Source organism: Tupaia chinensis, unplaced genomic scaffold (genome assembly GCF_000334495.1).
Source record: "Tupaia chinensis unplaced genomic scaffold, TupChi_1.0 Scaffold148822_2, whole genome shotgun sequence".
NCBI lineage: Eukaryota > Metazoa > Chordata > Mammalia > Scandentia > Tupaiidae > Tupaia > Tupaia belangeri.
The window spans coordinates 578,392-597,800 of record NW_006208670.1 but is presented as its reverse complement, the minus strand read 5'-3'; the positions used below and the strand labels follow the sequence as shown (position 1 = coordinate 597,800).

Sequence of the window (19,409 nt, the reverse complement as noted above, 5' to 3'; positions counted from 1 at the left end):
AACCGCTCTGTCGTTGAAGTGGCTCAGTTAGTATCTCTGGGAGTTGCTCGGAATAATGCCACTGGGAATATTGATGTCCCATGTCCTGATGCAGAGGGGGGCATGTCTGTCCGGATGACACATTCGGCCGACACGCTGCTTGCTGAGTGGTCCCCGTGCTATGGCCATGGTGGTAGAGAGCCCTGGTCCTGGGAGTGAAACACCCTCGGATGAAGTAAGAGGACGAGAGTGCACCCCAACCCTGCTGCGACGTGCCCCAGACCTGCCCCAGCTCCAGTCCAGCCTCCTCCATGTCTCCATCCCCGGGCTGGCTGTGCACCTGCACCTTCACTTTCTGTGTGCCAGAACCTCTCACTGCCTCCGGCTGTGCCACGGCCTCCGGTCAGGGTCTCTGATCTCCCTCTCGGGCCCTTTCTTCTTTTGCTGGTTGACAGGGTTTGGGATGGTTCTATCCTTACTGCCCCGGGACCCAGCCATGGCATCTCAGATCCAAAGTTCCTAACAACGGGCCCTTCTTGCCAGGGAGGCCTCCTGAAATCTTTTCTCTCCACCCACCAGGAAATCCACTGATTTTAGAGAATGGTCACACCAAAGGTCAGCGGGAGGCAGTGCGGACAGCACAGGCACCCTGGGCAAGAGAGGGGCAGCCCACGAGGCCACAGCAGCTTCCCCCGTGGCCAAGTCACAAGGGACAAAAAGAATGTGTCAAACACCAAAGGGCTGAGGTAACCGTTGCCTTCACTCTGTGCCCATTCCTGAAGATGAGTCACTTCCTAAACTTCTAGGCTTGGACGACGATCGTGTATCTGACACAAACATGGGGCTTGTTTTCATTCTGCGACTCGACGCGGCCTGGCGGCCCTTCTCCTGCGTGGACAACATCCTCTTATTATGAACTCTGTGTTCCACTTGGACTCGGCTTCATAGCATTCATGTTGCTCTGTACAACTCGTTCTGGAGAACGGTGCAAATAGCAATACAGAACTAAATCGACTTTTTCTGTTTTTTAGGGAAATTCTACTGCTTTGATTTTTAAATCGGATGACAAATCTGTGGTTAACCTCACCCATCGGTGCTCTGAAGCCAAGAATTAGCTACATTTTTCTCTCTGGGGATTTCAACAGTCAATACACATTTCTTGCTCAAAGTCCTCCAAGCAACAAGTTCTGGGAAGATGGCGGGGGAGGGGGGGCAGGAAATGGTGGTTGGAAGCCCAGACGCTGAGAGTTAAGGTCAATGCAAACTTTCTTTATAAGAATACTGAGCGTTCGGGGCCAGCAGGTGGTACGGTGGTTAAGGCTCTGGACACTCCCACATGGCTGACCACGGTTCGAGTCTTGGAGCTGGTGGCTTGCTTTCTCACTTTCCTTCTCTCTGTCTTTCTCTGGTCAAATTAAGATAAATGAATGAATAAAATTAAATAAACAATTCTTAAAAAAAAAATCCTGTGTTCAATGACAGCATGATCTTACCTTCCACGATATCCAGCCACGAGAGAAGCGTGTGTCAGACAAGGTTCCACCAGGACAGATACACAATACTGACGCAGAAAAGCATAGGTTTACTATGGGAACTAGGCCTCGCGTAATGGTGGGAGCCAGGGAGGTGGTCCAGGCAAGGCTGCTACCTCGACATCTGGTGGTCGGCAGCTCAGCAGTCCTGGTCCTGACAGCTTGAAGGAAGCTGGACATGAAGTGGGGGAGAACAGGGATAGCTGAGACTGGGAGGACATGCTGAAAGCCACGAGGACCAGCCCGTTTCTGCCCCCCACATCTCAGCCACAACCATGGGAGTGACCTGCAAGCTAGGATGTTCACCTTGGAACTTCGCGGAGAAGCCACAGGGGAGATCCTGAAGGAGTGGAGGAGCCGTGGGCTGGCTGACACTCCATGCAGGAGAGGTGGGTCCACAGCGCCACCTTCTCCCCTCCTCCGACCATCTGACAGTAATGGTGGTCGCTTCCCTTCCATCTTCCAAATTTCATGGAAATTTCTCGTATGGCGATCCTAGCCCAGATATGGAAGATTTACTGCTGAGTGAAGCAAGCCAGGCTATGAAGGAGAGACATTGTATGTCCCCACTTAACATATACTGAGTGCCTGCACCCTATGACTGAAACTGACTGACTAAAGGATGTAGAAACACAGTAAATGGATGTAAATACCAGATACAGTGTGTGTGAAAGAGTAGAGTTTGAGGAAGGATATTTAGAAGAAAAATAGAGAAGCAAATCATTAATGGGACAAAAAAATGTGGTATTAACAGCTGAAGATACTTTTATAGTTTTATCAACAGGACTGGGGAGAAATGTTCACATGTTGAAATATCCAGTTTGTAAGCTAAATAATGTGATTGAATGTAAAAGAGAAAATGAAATTTAAAAAATGTTTAAAAAAAGGGAATTCTGGGGAAAGTAGTTCAAATAGCTAGGTTGACACAAAACCATCACAATGTAGTGTGGGAACTGTCAGGGAGATGTTAAGTCTGGTGCTCCCATGGGACCAGCAGGTGGCATGGTGGTTAAGGTGCTGGACACTCCCACATGGCCTACCATAGTTCGAGTCCCGGACCTGGTGGCTTCCTTTCTCACTTTCTCTTTCTCAGTGTCTCTTTCTGGCCAAATTAAAAAATAAATGAATGAATAAATCAAATTAAATAAATACTTCTTTAAAAATTTTTTTTAAAAGTACGGTGCTCCCTTCTGAAGGCAGCACTAAGCCAGCACATATAAACTGCTTGAAAGGTGCCAGACACCCTTCTCAGCACTGTGCGTAGACGGACTTCTTTGAGGCTTTCAACAGCCCTCTGAAGTACTTACTCCCATCGGCTCTACTTCACAGAGGAGAAATCTGGGGCACGGGGAGGTCACAAAGCTCGTAGGGGTGGCAAATTCTAGCACAACCAACGCACTTCTACAGTCTTCCATTCAGCCTCCTGCTTCATACCGCCACTTTAGATCTCGAATCCTGTTTTCCTTTCGATCTTCTGCTTTTAATAGTGTATATTTGCACCCTCTCTGGGGGATCTGGAGGGCCCTGACTGAACTTTTCTCAAGTGAAAATTCCAGTATGAGTGTAGTTCTCCTCTTTCCTAAAATCCATATGGTGAAAAAAAAAAACCTATGTTTTTTCTCATCTTCTCTTCAGTCCAAAATAAAAATCTCTTCCTGGAAAGAACTCATCAGAATGTTAATCAGGTTTGTTGCTCAAGGTTGTATAAGGAAATGATTGGAACATAGAGTTTAGAGCCAGATTTGAACCCTATCTGTATCAATCACTAGCTGAGTGACCTCAGACAAGTTATAGGCAAATTATAGGCTATTATTACTTGTACCAGTCAGTTATTGCTGCATAACAACCAACCCACAAGTAACTGATTTAAATAACACTCATTACTCTGTATCTGAAGATTGGATGTAGGTCTGTTGATCTAGGATGGCTCTGTTTTGAGCTGAATGTCCAGCTGGGCTTGGCTCGCCATAGATTTGGGGCCTCCGTCTGCCCAGTGCATGTTCACTGTTGCCCGAGGATGGCAGTTACCTGGCATAGTAATGGCAGAGGTGCAAGAAAGACCAGCAGAATTCAAACCTGCACTTGAATCTGCCATACCATCACTTTTACCCACATTCCATTGGCCAGAGCACAAGTCTAGCTCAGGGAAGTACAAATAAAGATAGCAGAGAAGGCAGACAGAGGGAGAGAGAGGAATTAGAGCTCGTCATTTATAATAGTATTATTATTAAAAAGCGGATAACTAGTCTTGGATTCCTCCTTCAATGCATTTCTGGATGGCAGAAGTTAAACTTTCAGAAGAAATACAGAAATGAGTGGATATGTCAGGTTTGGACAGCTGACTAAGTAGACAGCGTGCAGAGGAAAATCTTAGCCATGTTTCTACGCTCTCCTCCCATTGGCCAGAGCCTGCCCTGTGCAATCCGTCGGGGGGTTCTCAGGATCCACTGATACGGGGCCATTGACCGAGGTTGTCTGCACACTGACACCCTCCCGGCATCAATCCCTGTCCTGACCTTGGGGGAGAGGGCCCACTTCAGGTCCTCACCATCTCCATCCCCTCCTGAGAGCATTTAATCTCACACATGAGGAATCTGGACCATGATCCTCGAGGATTTCGAGGGCAGATCGTGCCTCCCAGGAGGACAGCCTGCTCATGCTACGTTTTAAAGGATTAAAAAGTCAACCATAGCATGCTAACTGCCCTTAGGAGGGTCACAGTTTGGTCACAGAGATACACACAAACTGAGTAACAAACTCCTGAATGCTATGGGAATTTCGAGGAGGTAGTCCTGGTCCTTCTTGGAAGAGGTGACAGCTAAGCTGACTCTTGGTGGACAAAGCGGAGTTGGAAATGAGGTCTGGCCCAGCAGAAAGAACAGCATGTACAAGGGCTTGTGCTGGAGAGCGATGAACAATCTCAGAACACCACAGAGTTCTGTGCGACCAAGGAAAGGGTGTGAGCTTGGAGATGTGGCCAGAATCAGAACTGGCTCGTGTCCGTCAGCTCTGATGATCTGCCCGAGAAGTGCTGATTTCTCTGGAGGGCCATGGAGAGACACTGCAGGTCTGTAAACGGGAAAACTAACTGACCAGATTTATGATTTCAAAATACGTAAATCCGAATCAAGGAGACCAGTTACGAGGTGGTCACAATTATCCGGACGGGAGTTGCGGGGCTCTGTCCCGAGGCCCCTGCTCAGTGACAGGTCAGTTGGAGGGCAAGCTTTCATCCGCCCACACCCTGCACGAGCTCTGGTCAGCATGCCTTTAACACGTTACGAGTTTGGGCTACTTGAGTCGCCCTGGACTTGAATTTCCCCTTCGGTGATTGCTGTAGCCTGCCAAGTTGGAAGCTGACAGTCTCCAATGTGTGATAACTTCTCGGTACATAGCTGTCAAACTTTTTATTTCTTTTTAAGTGGAAAACTGTGGGGATTTTTCGTACTTGAAATTCAAGATTGCATGAATGACTTAGTTCAAACTTCTTCCAAAACGCTGACTTTGGGTAAATGCCAACTCTCTGAATTTCAGGCCTAAGTGCAATAACAGGTGTGGACGTCTTTGTTGTTTCCTCTAATACAATAAAAGAGAAGAAAAGAAATCGTGTGAGCAAAGGAAAGAGAAGCAGAAAGCTGAAGAGAAAGGGAGAGAGAGAACCGCAGGTCTCTCATGTCCCTGTTTGAAGAGTCCGCATCTGAGTAACGCAGTAACACCCACGGAACTCCCTCACCTACAGGAAACGTCCCTACCTTTGAACCTTCAGGGCTGGCCTCATAGCCTAAGGGTTAAGGGGGTCGGACCCCACATATGCAACCACGTATCCCAGCCCCAGCAGCTTGGAAGACACACAGCGCGTGTGCACACACGCCCAGACCCTGACAGGGTGGAAAAGTAGGGAAGGAACTGCGGTGACCACACCCCACTAGGTAGTGTTTTCTCCCTTTTCCTCTCTCTCTCTCTGTCTCTCGGGTGCAGGCACACACTTCCTGACAATAACAACTTAAAATTCTGAACTTTCGGATCTAAATGTCGAAGGTTCGGTGTTTCCCATGTACACCTGAATTCACGTATGCCCTCGCCCTCTCCTTCTTGCATCCCTGCAGTCTTCTGCCCCATCATCACTACCCCTGGGCAAGGGTCAGAGTGGTCTGGCCCTCCTGTCACTAGGGTATAAAGGCATTTCCTCCTAATGATTCTCCAAAAAGCAGCAGGTATCAAGCAAAATGAAAATTTTACTTTCAGTTTTCACAGGCCTACAGACTTTACTCTGTATGTGATTCTGAGGCTCTCTAAGGCCAAGTGTGAGCACTGAATCATCTATTCTTTGTCCCTTTACAGGGTTAACTCTTACTGCATAAACAACCCTTAAACTCAGGGACCTGGAACGGAGCAGCGGTTGACCAGGTGTTCCTATGCCTCACTGGGGTTGGTTGGAGTCATGGAATACTTAGAAGGCCCTAAAGGTCCTAAATGACGTCGGTCACATGGCTGGCAGTTGGTGCAGGGTCAGCTTGGGCTGTTGGTGGAGGCCTCAGCTCTCCTCCATGTGGGACTCCCACTTGACCGACTGAGATTCCTCAGCATGGTACCTGGATTCCAAGGAGGACGTTCAGGCAGATAAAGGTGGACGTCCAGTCCTCTTAGAGTATTTCCACTGTGTTTTCTAGCCAGTCACATGACCAGCCCAGACCCAGGGAAGAGGAAATGGCCAGGACGCACTGCCAAAGAGCGTGTGGGATGAGAGAGAACTGCGACCGTTGAAAGAAGAAAGCCGGTCAGAAGACGCTCTGTTGAATGGCTGACTTATGATTATTTTTTATTTCTAGTGTTTTCCTGAAGGGTGTAGATGCTCACCAGACACACACACAGAAAGCGAGAAATCACCTCACCAACTAGAGGGTGGTCACATCCCTTCTCCACAATCCCTTCTCCTCTATTCTCTTGGGATTTGGGACACATCCATGTGGGACTCCCACTTGACCGACTGAGATTCCTCAGCATGGTACCTGGATTCCAAGGAGGACGTTCAGGCAGATAAAGGTGGACGTCCAGTCCTCTTAGAGTATTTCCACTGTGTTTTCTAGCCAGTCACATGACCAGCCCAGACCCAGGGAAGAGGAAATGGCCAGGACGCACTGCCAAAGAGCGTGTGGGATGAGAGAGAACTGCGACCGTTGAAAGAAGAAAGCCGGTCAGAAGACGCTCTGTTGAATGGCTGACTTATGATTATTTTTTATTTCTAGTGTTTTCCTGAAGGGTGTAGATGCTCACCAGACACACACACAGAAAGCGAGAAATCACCTCACCAACTAGAGGGTGGTCACATCCCTTCTCCACAATCCCTTCTCCTCTATTCTCTTGGGATTTGGGACACACATGCACATGTGCCCGGAGTGATTTTCAAGCTGCCCGGTCTGACAGTCAAACCATACACTCAACAACGTGGGATCCAGGCCCCTTAACTTCCACATCCCCTGCTGGCCTGGACAGCTGACCTCTAAGTGCTTAGATCTACAGGGTCAGACTCCGTGAAAAGTTCAGTGCTGTAGCTAAGAACTAAGGCCTTCATAGAAAGCCTCGTTACGGTTATTGCCTGGGAGGTGGTCCTATGTATCCCGCCTCTAAAGATGTTGTCCACATCCTTAATCTAAGGGCCATCTTATCAGTTGTCCCCTGTACCTGCAAGTCTCTGTCCTCAGACTGTCCTGCAGACAACTGCTTCAGAACTTTCACGGCTTGGTAACAATGCTGGCTCCTCGGAAGTCTTCCTGGACCGTGTAATGATCTTATGTAGCATCACACTCTTTGTCCCTGTCTCTCTTTTTTTTTTTAAAAAAAAAATTAATTCTATTTATCATTATCATTATTATTATTACTGATTTGCTACTGGGAGAGAGAGAAAGTGAGAAAGCAAGCTGCCAGGTCCAGGACTCAAACTACAGTTGGTCGACCAAGTGGGAATCCAGCACCTTAATGCCACCTACTGGCCCTCCCTGTCCCTCTATCGCGCCACCAGCTCCTTTTCTTCATGCACTTACTACCATCTGAAATGACCTTGCTCAGTTATGCCCTTTGTTTACTCTCTGCTCGCCCTCACTTGGGGGCAAGGGAATCCCCAAAGTCTAGAGCACAGCCTGGCACACGGTGGCTGCTCAATGAACATTCGTTGGGTGGATAACCATATATTCCTTGAGGCTCTTTTCTGTCTTCCTACTTTCCAATAAACATTCTTGGGTGGATAACCATATATTCCTTGAGGCTCTTTTCTGTCTTCCTACTTTCCTTGTGTACCTTTACAATGAACGCCATCATCGAAGTTCAACTAGCCGGTCCCTCTACTCCTTACAAGAGTCTCACATCAATAGTGAAGGCCCTGAGAACATTCAGGTGGAAAACTTTGGATGAGGAAACCATACGCATGGCCAAGTGACAGTCATTGAACCCATCAATGGGGAAGCATTCGTGAATACTTGCATTCCCTAAAAATAAAACAAAAACTATTCCCCAAATAAAGGCAGGCCTTACAACATTTTCTCCCCTTTAACTAGCGTTTATTGAATATGTCTCATTCACTTCCAAATAGAATAGCCAGGATGACTGCTCACTGAAAACACTGGGGGTGCCCTCCTCCAGCAGCCCATGCCTCCCTCCCACCACCACAAACACGGGCTTGTTAAAATGTCTGGGATTTGCAGAGGATATGCTAAAGAGGGGTGTGTATTCTCCCGTGCCTGGTCCTCTAAGATGGCACTCATTGTCCATGGCATTTCAGCCCCTAGAACCCACAGGCAGCGCTTGAGGTAAAAAAATTTTGAAATCCCTACAAGTGAGATCTGAGGGAGAAAATGACATTGTCTCTCAAATAGAATAAATACAACTTAATAAATATTTAAGTTAAATGCATGTGGAACATTCCATTGTCTACTCCTCAACCATGCATTCGTGCTTGTCCTGGAAAGGCAGAAATAACTTTTACTGCATTTGGGGTGGTGGGATGAATCCTTACCAACCTAGAGAACTCACAGACTCCAGACAGGCTGTGGAGGAAGACAAGGATGCTACTTACTCTGGGGAGCATGCCTGGGGGTGGGGGGGTGCACATCTTAAAATGTCTCTCCCGTTACTCGGTACCCTGTGTCATGACTAACATGGCCACACCCACACGTGAATTAGTTTGTATGCGAAACCCTTGCCTTACTGACAAGATTTAGAAAATAAGCCAGCACGTTGCTGAGTTCTGAGGTAGGGGCTTAGTGTGTGACCCATAACTTGGATTTGCTATTCCCTGGGACAGAGCCGGTCTCAAGTAGACTGCCCCCCTGTGCCCATAAGTGCACCTGGCCTTGCCAGATTCCATGGCCTACCTTTGGCTCAGAACAGCTGGCCAAATGTGGAGAACGAAGGTCCACAGCTGTGACTGGAGAAGGCAAGGAGACATGAAGGGAGTCCCAGGGTCAAGATTCTCCCGGCAGCCTCCCTCTCTCCTGCCTCCATGTTTCCCAGGTAAACGGAAGTCGGGAATTAAGAACCCACCAGGAGAATCTTCTGGAAGCTTTGGAAACTAGACAAAGAAAGAGGTAAAGAAGTAGGAAGGACCCTGAAAAGAGGGTACAGAGGCTACCAACTCCCTCGTAAGTGAGATGAGGTAGGATGTTACTGACAGGGGAAATCCCATCAGTCCCTCCGAGGTAAATTTTGAACTTCCATTTGTGTGGTGAACACAATTTTCCATGCCAAGTTATCTCTCTGGGATTCCCAGACAAATATTAATTTTTTTCCTCCACATTGGAGCTCCAGTATTTGGGCACGTTGCAAGGCATCTTCAATATGTATTTAATACCATACAGAAAATCGAAGAATGTGGGATTTGTACCAAATCTGAAACAGCTTAAAATCAAGGGTTGGTGTAAATAAAGAGCTTTGTGGATGTTTTTAGTTGTTTTTAGTTTCTTTTTTTTTTTGAATGGGCTGTCATTCCAGATCATTTCAGAGCACAGAGAGTCATCTTTTTGAATGGGCTGTCATTCCAGATCATTTTAGAACAAAGAGAGTCAGCCTATTTTTAAAGACCTCCAAAGTGGATCCTGCAGTCATCCTTCGCAGCCTGTGCTCTGGAGTCTGTGAGCTCAGTGTTGGCAAGTTCTCTTTGAGGTCTTCCTCCATTGGAGGCTGAGGCCACCCAGCCATGGGAGCCAAAGAACTTTCCACCATCTTTGATATAATATTCTTCAGGTTTTGTTGTTGTTGTTTAAAGAAAAAGATAGTTTATTTAAGTAAAAGCAGAAGTAGACTCGTGAGAGGCAGAAGCACCCTGAGCAGACAGGAAGAGTGGCTCCAACGCCCTGGCAATGTCCTGTGAGGTTTTCATTTTTAATCCTGGTCAGGTTTTCGAGAGGGTCGCTAATCCTTTGGCGCCCCGACAGTCCTAATTTCCACAGCCTCCTTTGGGGTTGACAGGCTGTTGTAGAAGCTCAGCACTGAACTTCCCCTCACAGAAGAAACCCCTCTTCCCCCCTATGAAGAGGGAGCAGACACATCAGCTCTGAGCAGCACTTTGGGCCAGCTTAGCTCAGAGGGCAAATGGGTACGTGGTGGGCCCAGTGCCCACACAGCCTGCCCGTCCACACCCTTGGCCCGCCGGCCAGGGTCAGCCGCCACTTCTGCACCTTGCTCTCCAAGCCAAGGGACAGACCCTATCCCTCCCTGGAGTGCCTTCCAGCCTTCACAGAACAGAAGCCAGAAATGCCAAGGAAGCCTGGCCCCAGCCAGGAGGGAAAGGAAGCTCAGAAACAGGGCCAGAGGCGAAGTGCTACGGCGGGGTAGGATGCATCTGGCCTGCGTGTTTCCGAGGAAGGAAGGGAGCAAAGGAAATCAAACTCTGGTGGCCTGAAGGCTGCCCAGGCTCGAGTTTTTCCCACATGTCTCTGTCCAGACTAAGACTCAGAACTGGCCTGAAAGTCTTCCATCTTACATCCGGATTGCAATATAAAGACTCCCTAAGAAAGAGGATGGAAATTATAAGCAGGCAAGACCATGCAAAACAAGGATGTTGAGGTGGAAGCTGCGTGAGGGGTGGATGAACATCTCCATACATGCAGGGACGTCACAAAGTTCCTGGAAAGGCCAGTTCTGGAGGGCAGAGGTTACGCCTGTGCTCAGGGGCCGGATCCCACACGGACCGCCACGGTTCGAATTCTGGCCCTGCTGGCTTGAAAAGCATGCTGGCTCTGTCTGCCCCAACCCTGACAGGATGAGAGAAGAGGGCTGTGGCACGGCCACTCCCAGTCGGGCCCTGTCCTCTCCGGCACGCGTGTGCCCTCTGGCAATTGAAAGAAAGAAGTTGGTGGGAAATGCTTATTATGAAAAAAAAAAAAGATACCTAAGTTCCAAGAATGTCTACAGCAAAATGAACTCATATTTAATTCCATTTCCATAAACATCTTGAAGTACCCCCACATGTGCAGTTTAGGAGCTAACAGATCCCCCAAAACCTAGGAGTGAAAGTCACACACCAGTACAGCGGCAGGTGGGTAAACACTGGTCTAAAACGAAGAGGCCTCCCTCAATCTCTGGGGAGCCGCTGGGATTCTTTCTGGACTAGGCTAGTCGCTTCCACTGAGACTTCCTATTTTCTGCCCCAAACTCGCAGACTCTCGTGTGTGCACTGGGTTCCAAAGGAAAATACGAAAGTCTTGTCCATACCCAGACTCCCCCTCGCCATCTCTGACATTACTCGCGAGCTTTATTTTGAGCATTTGTAGATCCGGGACTGGCTGGGGGGAAGCATTCACTGTGACCAGTTTACGTTCAGCTGAGCACCCCTCACTGAGCCACATTGCCACACTAGTAAATAACTCTGGGTGTCTCTGCTCTGATGTTTGTGCAGATTTTACTTTTTATGATCATTATTATTATTTCTTGATTTTTTGCTAAAGCCATAGAATCAAATTTGCATTGGCTCAACATGCATATAATACAACTCTATCCTAAATGTGCTTTTAAAATAGTCATTGATCAAAAAAAAATATGACTAGGAGCTAAATGTGACTAGGAGCTCAGGAAAGTTTTTACATAAATTTGTATTTTATGTATTGTAATAGCATTCGTGTATATTTGCAGAAGAAGAACAGAGGTACTATGCAGTGAGATATTTGAATTACCCAGATATACAATAGACATTGCGAGGCACAGATGGTTAGCTCGCCCCTGGCAATGTAACCAGGATGGTCAGGTGGGGGCCCAGAGAACGGACAGTCTGAAAGGACAGCCTGAGACCTCGCTGCAGCTCTGCTTCCGAGACACGCCTGCTCACTGACCCACAAGGCTTCCTTGGCTTTCAATTCACGTAGCCAAAAGTTACTTTTGGGTGAGAGAGTTTGAAGTCATTTTTATCTAGCATTTGATCCTAATCATACTTTATTTGTTGCTTGGTCCTTTTTCCGGGTATATGCGCACATTACTCACTGTGAGGCTCAAGACACTCCCGAAGTGGACAATGAGTACGCTGCTCGTGTATCGGACAGAGAGCTAACCCCCCCAAACCAAGGATCTTCTGTGAGATCGCCCCACTGACGTCAGCTAGAACCAGAAGTCAATGCTTTTTTGACGTCTGACTAGGTTCCAAAAAAACAATCAATCGATAAAACTTGAGATGTCACTGGCTTATCTGGAAGCGATTGTTCATTCTTGTCTAGAACAGGCGCATGGCCCACCTGGCCACTGGTCTTTCTTTCCAGTCCTAGGATAGTTTACATTCTCCACCAGTTCTTCTAGATGGGTGCTGCTCACGGGACCCGTTCGTCTGCCCCCCTCTGGTGGCCACTGTGCACATAACAGATCACCAAGCCGCTCCTAGGGCAAGGGTGGCTTTCTCTTCCATCCATGGTCCAGCCTTCATGTATGCAAAGAGCACCTATGTACACCTGTGTAGGCCAGGCAAGGACATGCAAGGACAAACCAGATGGAGCCCTCCTCTCAGGAACGGTGGACAGACCAGTGAGCAGGTGGTGACCGAACGCTGGGCCAAGTGTCGTGAAGAGGTGTGCAGAAAATGCCAGCATACAGAGGATGCCTGGGCTGGCCCTGGGGGGAAAGGGCAGGCCGGGCGCACTGAGTTCTGAAGGACAAGTAGGAGTAGGCCTGGGAGGCAGCCCTGGAATGCAGGAAGTGTAGCGTAACAGTAAGAGCATGGACTCCCGAGTTAGGCTGACTAGGTTCAAATCCTGCTCTCCTACTTATTAATGATGTGACCTTGAGCAAATGAGCTCTCTGCACCTCAGTCCTTGTCTGTAACTGAGGAGTGTGGGCCCTAAGGAGCAGTGCGGATGGCGTCTGGAGCACAGTGAACGCTAGATGCTGGCTAGTATCCCACGCAGCCTACTCGGTGACGCAAAAGCCACAGCAAAGAGGGCGCCATCGAATCCCACCAAGTCTGCTTTAACACAAACGTATGTCACAGTACCGAGGGTCACTCTGCACGCTGCGTGGTGGCACAGGTAAACACGATGCCCCTCAGGGCTGACCTCCCTGGGCGTCCCCGTCCCACGGGAGAACTCCCTGAGCACAGGACGCTCATGTCCATGGTCCAGGCTGGTGGGACCTCGGAGCGGCTCACAGTGTCCAAACACAGCAGGGAAACTGTCTCTCTCTCTCATCGAAGAAATAAACAAACTTTTGAAAGAAGATGACTCTAGTCTTCAAACCCCCATGACAGCAAATGGCTCCCACCCCCTTACCTCCCGGCTCGTTGGTGAGACCTTTTCTCCAGTTACGTGAGTAATGACGGGCCTGGGGTAGTCTGAGTCTGCATTTCTAACCCGGTCCCGGCTGCTGCCGGAGCTGCCGGCCTAAATTCCACACTTCGCAGTTTTAAAAGGAAGATAGAAATGTCAAATAAACTACTTTTTCTCTCATGTTTTGTTTTGTTTTAGAGAGTTTTTTGCTATAGAGAGTGTGCACTTGCGAGACAGACAGAAAGCAAGAAATCACCCCCCAGGGAAGATGGCCACTCCACAGTCCCTTCTCCTCCATTCTCCTCTCAGGATTTTGGGCACGCATACTCATACATCCCCTGGGGAGATGGCCATGCCAGAATCCCTTCTCCTTCACTCTCCTCCTGGGATTTGGGAGTGCACACGCACACGCACACGCACTCAGTGTAATTACCAAGCCACTGGGTCCAGAACTCGAACCGTGGCCAACCGTGTGAGAGCGCAGGGCCTAACCACTACATCACCTGCTGGCCCCTCTCTTTGCAAGGGTTAAGGCTTGATCTTCGCATGCACACAGACAGCAGTACATCATGCGGCAGCCACGTCATGACCACCACCCGTTAGAACTCACATCGCCATGTAAGGGTTCCTCACGAAGGCCCTGGAACACACACTGAGGAACAAAGCTGGCGGGACGAGAGGTGGCGTGGCAGGTGAGGCACTGACATCCCGCAGGGCTGACCAGTTCCCAGACCTGCAGACCTGAAAAACACGCTGGGCCCTCGTACACGTGCACCCAGAACCCCTGGGAGAAAATCGAGGGGAAGGGATTGCAGCGTGACCTTCCCCCATGAAGGCTGATTGCTCGCTTTCCCTCTCACTATCTCTTTATCTCTCTCTGGCGAGCACACATGACCTGTGGCAAAAGCTGGGGACAAAAATAAGCTATGCATGGATTTTTTTGATTGTTCTTGGCACCAAAATTAAGTCATACTTTAATTCTATTTTTCTATGAACTTTTTGAAGTTGCCTTATATTTGAATTACTATAATATGAAAAGCATGTCCTAGAGTCAGCGAAATACAGAACCTACACAGCAAACTGCACAGAATAAACTCACTGCTGTGGTTTGAGTGGGCCCCCCCACCAATTCACAGGTTAAAATTTGGTGGTTACCCTAACGGTACTAAGAGGATGGGAAGTAACCCAACTATGGATATGAAGAGGGAAGCCTCGGGCTGTCAGGTAGCACAGGGTTAAGGCGCTGGATTCCCACATGGCTGGCCGTGACACTGGTCTGGACCCGGCAGCTTGAAAATCATGTCCTCGAAGTCAGGAGAGGAGGAGGGAAGAGAAGGGACTGTGGCGTGGCCATCCCCCGGGGGGTGACTGCTCACGTGCCCTTTCTCTGTCTTTTCAGTGGGCACACCCCCTATGGCAAAAGCCTGAAGAAACAAATGTGGGGAGGCCTCCAGGGTTAGCTGAGGTCACAGGGTGGGGACGCCATGACTGAACACTGGTGGCCTGAGCGGACGTGCGGTCTTGCCCTCACTCTGTGGGGTGCCCTGTACCACCTCTGCAGAAAGCCCCGAGGAGCAAGATGTGACCCCCTCAGCCTGGCACCTCCAGAACTGGAGGCTGAGTAAAGCAGAGCCCCGTGCACAACGGGAGGAAGCAGGGGCCTCACGCCACGGGGCTCTGCTTCCTCACACACGTGCAAAGAGCAGGCCCCAGGGTGCCCGCAGGCCTCGCTTCCTGAGAGGTCAGGTAGGGGAGGGCAGCTGGTGGGACCACTACCTACAGGAGGGCAGTCGTGGCACTAGGCTGTGTCGACTGTCCATCTCGACCCTGCTCGTTGTCAGCTGCCACTCCTGCTAGTCTCGGCGGCCACCTGGGCATGTGAACTAAACTCATACTCTTGAGAAGTCGGGTCCCTGTGACTGTGCTCGGTGACAAGTCAGGTCCCTGCGACTGTGCTGAATGAGAAGTCGGGTCCCTGTGACTGTGCTGAGTGACAAGTCGGGTCCCTGTGACTGTGCTCGGTGACAAGTCGGGTCCCTGTGACCTCAGTAAGCCAGGTTAGCAGCACTTGTCCACCGAGTCATACTCGGCCAGTGGTTGTGGCCTCCCTTCCACATGCATCCCCTCCATGTGCACCCTGCCACACGGTGGCTCCTTTTCTCGCCCGTGAGCCTTGCACATGCTGTAGCTTGTAACTCACTTCTCCTCAGCTGTGTCCACAAGTGAGAGGGCTCTGTCTTTGGGGACAGGACCCATAAACCTTCAGAGCCAATGTCACGGGACAGCAAAGCATGAAGTCACAAAGTAGGTCCACTAGGAATTATGCGAAGTGGGACCAGTCCTTATAACATGAGTATACCCCACTGGGGACTTCCGCGCTCGCTCGCTCGCGCTCTCTCTCTCTCTCGCTCTCTCTCTCTCTCGCTCACTCGCACTCTCTCTCGCTCTCTCTCTCGCTCTCTCTCTCTCGCTCTCTCACTCTCGCTCTCTCACTCTCTCTCTCGCTCTCTCTCTCGCTCGCTCTCTCTCTCTTGCTCTCTCGCTCTCTCCCTCCCTCTCTCTCTCTCTCTCTCACTCTCTCTCTCTCTCTCTAATGCATACACCCTCTAACAATCAAAACATTGTTTTTTTGTTTTTTTAAAGAGGGAGTATATTCAAGGCAGGGGAAATACCAACTCCTAACTAGCAGGTCTCCCAGAGCGTGTGCACACATGTAAGCCTGCAGGTCGCACCGACAGAGAAGATGGGAGCCATGCAGTCTACAAACAGCGGCGAGACACAGAACACGTAGTGCTGTGAAGTGCATGAAGCCCATCCCCCTCACCACGTGCTTTTACGGTTCTGATGAACCCTCGTAGCCACAGCCGACCTGCCATGCGAGTGGCCAGTGAGCGTGACACGGACGGGCCGGCCGCTGCGCTCTTTCACTGACAGGTCAGCTGAGTGTGGCGTGAAAGCGCGTGCCCGAACTCCCTCCCTGTCACTGACGTTCACTAGCTGAGTGAGGTCACTGTTCCGAAATACGGAGGAACATCTCAAATCCGTGTGCTAGTCACAGCACTACAGTGGCAAACGCTGCATGTTCTAAATTTAATCTGTATTAATGTTTCCCTGCCGTGTTTGACGGATTAATTTTATTTATTATTATTATTATTTTACTTGGTTATAGGGCACGTGTGCTTTCCTGACAGAGACAGAGAGGAGGCGGAGGCGAGTGAGGAAGCAAGCCGCTAGGCCCAGGACGCCAACCACGGCTGGCCACGTGGGAAGTCCACCGTGCCACCTGCTGCCCTGTCATCCTTTCTTCATGTCTAAACAACCAACAACGCAATAAATCAGGCCCTGATTTGAAGCATTTGCTGACATTTGTGGTTTAATGAGTCCTCCCACCATGGCCAGTCTCAGGCCAGCAGCGTGTCAGAGAGACGCGCAGTAGCAAGGTATTAAATGGTATTTCCAACACAGCCACAAGTAGAACAGACAGGAATAGCTTCGAAAGCACAAGGACCAGTAAAACGCCATGAAATGAGTAGAATGCGATGAGTTCTGAGTGTTCGTTCCCTGTGTTCTTCAATTTAAGTATAAGTTCACACAATGCAAGCGTGAACGGTGGCTCCATTTAACAGTTACCTTGCAAGAGTCCTGGAAAAGGAACGACGGGCCCTCAGGAGCTTGTGCAAACCCTCCTCCACGCACGACTGCTCCTGGCACACGGAGGAACTCCATAAATGACAGCTGCCTTTCTTTTATTAAGGAACGAAGTGCAGAAATGGGCCAGCGAAGGTGGGTGGAATTGTGGCCGGCCCGAGTCTGCGAAGGGAGGCTTCCCGGAAGCACTGATGCCCGCCCTCTCGCCTGGGTGCTCTCAGGGCACTTCCTTCGGGAGTGTCGGGCCTGTCTGGAATGACCCACATGTGTCAGTCTCCCTCGAGCACAGGCTCCGCTGAGCACGATGGGTCCCCCACAGAGCAGATAATGCTCCGGCTTTGTGTCCGGACAATGGCGATCACCACGCCTGAGCTCACACACTGTGTCAAGTGACACCGACAGACTGTCTCCAGTGGCTCGGCCGTCTCTGTGCCCAGCAAGGTCTGGAAATGGTTGAGACGTTGCCCCACAGAGTGCCTCGAAGCTATCCATCAGGAAAACACGCCCTCCTGAAATTCACCCGCCAAAGCCCATGGAGAGCAAGCTGCTCATATGGAGTAAAAAGCCCTGTTCCCTGACACAGCACAGAGCTAAAATTCCCCTCGCCTCTGTGAGCTGGTCATTCTTGTCCAAATAAGAATCCTTCGAGACCGCCAGCTCTCTACCAGAACCATGCCTCTCCTTACATGCGCCAGAGTTCTTCCCCTGTGGGCAGTGATTAACTCCCACCCAGGGTCCATCACTCAGCGGCTCTGAGAATTACATATGCCATGCCTGGGACCAGCAGTTGGCGGCATGGCTATGTCGCTGGGCTCCCATGTAGTCAACTACGGTTCATGTCCCGGACCCGGTGGCTTGAACTCACACCAGGTGCGTGTGTGTGCGTGCCCAAGATCCCGAGAGGAGAATGGAGGAGAAGGGACTGCGGTGTGATCATCCCCCTTGGGGGGTGATTGCTCGCTTTCTGTCTCTCTGTCTCTCTCTGTCTGTCTGGCGAGTGCAGGTGCCCTATAGAGAAAACCTCTCAAAAAAATAAAAAAATTAAAAAAATCATGTCTGTAAAACTGTGACTGTCTCCACCGTTACAGCAGGGACAGGGACAGTGCCAGTCGCTGGACACAGGGGCAGGCTTGCAGGTGAAAGGCCAGTCAAACCAAAGAACTGGGTCCAAAATGGGTCATCAAAGCCAGTGGTGGGGTGAGGGCCCTTGATCAGAAGCTTGAAGACAGAAATAGAGGCGGGACGGAGCAGCTCCGAGTGCGGAAGCAAGGATCAGTGGGTCCTCACGGGTACGTGGAAGGCAGTCCACCGACATTCCCGAGCAGAGAATTCCAACGCCTGGGCTTTCCACGCTGTTCGTGAAGATACGCGTGGTCCAGCTAGAGGCAGGTACCACGGGCCTTGGAGCCGGAGAGGGGTAGCCATCGTGCAGGTGCAGAGGCACGCGCCCCGTTCAGAGCGAGCGATTAGTACATGTTTCCTTGGCCTTTTTCCTCTAAACCTCTCTCCAGGATTTCTGAGTGCCAAGGGTTTTCTTTCTTGACTCCTACTATCTCGTTGACCCTCTAAAGTCTGCCAATCTTCAGTTTTGCCCAATTCTTTTTTTTTCAACACACCACCAGTGCCAACGCTGGCTGGCGCAATTCAGGAGGGTACCTAGAGCGATGAACCGGGTCATCTGTGACCTGTTCTCGGCCCGCAGTGCGCGGCAGTGTGTGCCCATCATACGCTGGAAGGCCCTGGGGACCTCGCGGTGCCAGGTCACAGAGGGTTTGCATGTGTGGCCGACGATCTTGTCCCACGCACGGCTGTCTCCCTGTAAGTAACCTTTGTATTCTTCTCCTTTCTCCCTGCCCCCACTAGCCCCTCTCTCTGGTTTTCTAAGACCTCAGGTTGTCCCAGTTCCCTTCTGAGGGGCTGGTGGAGGCCGCCCCTCTGTCCACTCAGAACTCATTAGGGCTGGACCAGGCAGTGCCCCAGGGGAAGGGGGCGCAGGGAGACGCAGTCTTGCCTGACTCCTCATCCCACTTAAATCACTCAAGCCTGAACCGTGCAGACACTTTTCCAGGTGACCTGAGGGCACCAAACCAGCCTTTCGGCCTCCCTCTTCCCTCCCCGCCCCAGCACGCACAGGGTTTCCGCCTGACCAGGCGCCTTTGCAACGGGGCCCTAGGTCGCTTTCCTCCCTGGCAAACACGTGCAGCTTCCCCCGCCCAGTCCCAGGGATATGAACAAGTGCTATTAATTGGGGCCTAATTTGCATACCTTCTAGATTATCTGCAGTTTGTAGCTAAAGAGGATCAAAGCTTACACATATGTCCCCACCCTTCCACCCGGGCAAGGGCCTGGATTATCCCAATCCGCTGCTTTATGTTTAGTGAAAGCGAAGGGGGCAACAGGTTTGTCGTGCCAGGCCTGGGGCTTCCCGGAGATGGAGTTGACACTCCCCCAAATCTGGCAAGACACAATGGAAGCCCTTCCACCGGGCGTGCTAGGGGTGGCTGGCTGAGCGGCT

The 19,409-nt window shown here is 50.3% G+C and overlaps 2 long non-coding RNA genes across 2 annotated transcripts in view; both read right to left on the bottom strand.

Annotated features, from left to right (window-relative positions):
- Window positions 1-1,541: 1,541 nt before the first annotated feature.
- Window positions 1,542-2,000, bottom strand: LOC106734129 (uncharacterized). The gene is made up of 2 exons (XR_003548262.1): window positions 1,818-2,000; window positions 1,542-1,683 (listed from the first exon to the last, which is right to left on the bottom strand). It is a non-coding gene; the product is annotated as an uncharacterized LOC106734129 (long non-coding RNA).
- A 2,824-nt stretch (window positions 2,001-4,824) lies between these two features.
- Window positions 4,825-19,409, bottom strand: part of LOC114006551 (uncharacterized) — a 60,038-nt gene continuing 45,453 nt past the window's right edge. Inside the window, exon 4 of the long non-coding RNA XR_003548264.1 lies at window positions 4,825-5,087. This is a non-coding gene — a long non-coding RNA (uncharacterized LOC114006551). The remainder of the gene's footprint in view (window positions 5,088-19,409) is intronic.